Genomic DNA, 3,603 nt, shown 5'->3' on the forward strand with positions numbered 1-3,603 from the left:
ATATATTATTTTTAAATTGTTAAAATAAAATGAGTTTTTTGTAATTTGTTGTTGATGTTTTTGAATTGGATTTTTTTGTTTGTTCTTTTGTTTGAGAATAGTTCATAGTTTGATCCGTGAACGAAAAAAACGGATGATTGTATAAAAAGAAAGTCGGCGGACCAGAATTGTTCGCGACTCTGAGTGAAAACTAATATTAAAGCATCTGTTCTAAACACCTCTACAAATACATTTTATTGGGGGCGTTTAAAAAACAATTACTGCAACTATATAAATTGTATTAGCAATAAATAGTTTATACTACTCGCTCATTTTATTGTTGTTTTTCTCCTTTTTAAAATTGAAATTGATCTTAAACGTAGTGTTTTACTATCAGTTGTTTAGTAAATAAAAAACCTGCCAAACCTCTATCCTTTTAGGTTCCAAAGTTTTAAGTAAAGAAAATCATGTTATTTTAAAGAAGTAAGAAATATAAATATTTAAGTAAAAAAAGGGCTTAAGAAATCTTGATATTAGAATCAACAGAGGGTTTAAGAAATCTTAATTTAAAAAAAAAGCAATAATTGAATAAAAGTTCAATTCGGACATTTTTAAAAATATATTTTCTCGAAATATTTGTTTTTATTTATAAAAAGATTTTTCGAAATATTTTGTATGAAATCAGGTATCAAATGAATATGCATTGTGAATATTAATAGACATCGGAATCCATATCAAAAAAGTTGCAGGCAATATTGACACAAACTAAATAATTGCTATTTTATATCGTCTTATTTCAAACCACATTTTTCTCCGTTTTTTTTTTCCCAGTCCTGTTAAAGGTCATTTTTTCGGTAGAGAATAGCATTACATTTTTGTTTACTTCGCATACAAACGCCGTTTTCGGAAACCATTTTTATGCATAAAAAAGAAACATGAAATTACTTTCTTTAGGTACATGATTAGTTAACTTTCCAATCGATATTTTTTTTTGTTTGTTTTTTTAAAACAAAGGGGTGTGAAATGCATTACAAAACTTGTATTCATTTAAGAACATAATTTCGAGTAAACTAACAAAAAATATATTGAATGGATTTTGTGATTTTATGCTTGTGTTAACTGAGTTCAATTGAACAGTAAACTTCATGCAGTTGTTGTTAATTTATATTAAGGTAGAAATTTAATAGTTTCAACTTTAAGTCGAGTTAGTAATTTTGGTAAATCTGTGGTATATTTTTTATTTTTCGAATTTTCGAAAGAGTATTTTTTTTGTCCAATTGTAATCATTTTTAAAATATGAATTCAAACTCTGCCCAGAATTCTTATCTATTGTATTTATTGTTATAAATAGGGAGTTAATATGATTTATTCCTAAGGAACCTTTAGTCCTGGTATCACATTTAAATGAAATAAGATATTTCATTTAAATGCAATTTTCAAATGAAAGTTGCTGATGTTCGTTAAGTATTGTTTAAAAATAAAGTTACCCAATTTGCAAATTTCTTCTCAGATGAAAAAGCGATTGCTTTAAGACATAACCTTACATAATCAAGTAAACAAATGAAAAACTTAAGCCTGTGGTAATCAATCTTTTGGACATAAAATTTGATTTGTGGGAGCAAAATGTCAAATAATTAAATGAACAACATAATATAATCAAATGTAGTACTAATGTCGAAAGGGAAAGACTGTAATCTCTGTCATTCCAGGTGTTGCTTCCGCTCATCAAGGGTAGATTTTTTGTATATAGTGTATCAATTGTAAATAGCGTATTATAAATCCAGTTCACACCTGTTGAAAATATGGGTGAGGTACATGCCAACTTACACTTTTCATCACTCAAACTGGTGGGCCTTCAATCAGCGTGAGCCCCAAAGTAAAATCCTAACTAACCTCTCCCCTCTCTTGACAGCTATCCCAACTGTTAAATAATATATAAACATGGCCGCCGAGAGGGGGGTTGGGTGTGGACGGGGAAGATTCCCGGGACCCCGTGTGTATACAAATAGTTTTTTAAAATAGTTTTTAAAAGATTTAAGTAATTTTGACTTTTAAAAGATTTAATTAACTTTTATTTTTAATTTTCAATGACCAGAGCAGGCTTCTAATAGTTCTGGATGTATAATTGATCATAATAATGGCCCCTTAAGAAAACTTCCCCAAGGCCCGAAATTCCTTCCAGCCGCTATGTATATAAATAATTACGTGTAATATAATAAATAACTGTTCGAAGAAAGTTGGTGAAGAATTTATAATTATTCATACAACTGCTGAAGGCATTCAGATACAACAGATAGATGATGGCGAATTTCGAGATAGGAAAAGAAGGCAAATTAAAACATATAGCAACATCAATGCAGTAACATCAGTACAGTGAAGCATATGCCTGACAAATGGTTGAATCAATGACAGAGTTTTCTAAAACTCCTGTATACCCTACTGTTTATATTGATAGAGACGCTGAAGTTTTTAGATTGGTTTTTAATTACTGGATTGAGTTTAAAGACTCTTTTTTAAATAATAGCTTATTAAATAACGCATTATCCTAGATAAAAAAATAGTCGGTAACAATTTTAACAACTTGTTTAATTTAAGGTCATTAAAAGTTTTCCACGCAAAATGGTAGGGACAATAATCAAATTCCTGCGAGAGTTGCGTTTTACATTTGCTTTTCGCGTTGCATTCGCTTTTTACTGTTGAAATCAAAAAACAAAATATTTTGTACGGCGTCTTTCAAAAGGAAATGTTAATATCATTGTCAAATCGCTTGGACCGAATTAAAAACATGTTGTTTGGACACGTCAGTAGTTGAGTAAAGTGCCGTGGTAATAAGAATAAATTTGTAATGTTTGAATGGACCAATGGACCAAAGTATATTCGACCTCCTTTAAGCCAAATAGATTTCATACAAAATGTCAGCTATTATGGTATAGGGATGCTTTAGCCGAAACTGCGTTGTTCCTCTTTACTGAATTGGCATCGTGGATCGATTTATTCACAATGATAACAAAGACGTTTAGGTGCCGCATGCGAATTGTTGCCACGCCATTGATTTTTTTAACAAAATAGTAATCCGTAAAATTTTTGAATCTCTATTCAGTTTTTTAGCTCTGTTGAGAAATTGTTAAAATGCCATTTTTCACAATTTTTCAAATATCGGTCATTTGAATTTTTTTTTTTAGATGTAAAACCTAATGCTAATTTTTTACTTTATGTAGGGAGCTTAGGCAATTTTTATAGCCGATGTAAATCTTTTTTATTATAAATGCATTGGATTCCTTAATATATTTTCTTTTCAAAATGGTTTCAACCACTTCTGTAGCTTATTTAGTTCCAAAGATATTCGTGTTTTAATATTTTCAATTCATATACATTTTATGAAAATTTCATTAAAGTTTCTCGTTAAACTTTTGGCACCAAAAAAAAAACTCTTTTTTTTTTCTTGCGTAAAAAGTTGCGTTAACAATAAAATATCTAAAGACGGGGGAAATTTATAAAATTTCCACTTAGAAAACAAAAAATCCACCCTATTAGACTGCCAAAAACAAACAAAAAAACTGATTGACATAATAAATAAATAGTTGCAGAATCTATTTTTATGTGGGGACGAAAGAATTAGCTTAA

Source organism: Hydra viridissima, unplaced genomic scaffold (assembly GCF_058129835.1).
Source record: "Hydra viridissima isolate aposymbiotic clone 2 unplaced genomic scaffold, HvirCarnegie_v1 scaffold_2, whole genome shotgun sequence".
Taxonomy (NCBI): domain Eukaryota; kingdom Metazoa; phylum Cnidaria; class Hydrozoa; order Anthoathecata; family Hydridae; genus Hydra; species Hydra viridissima.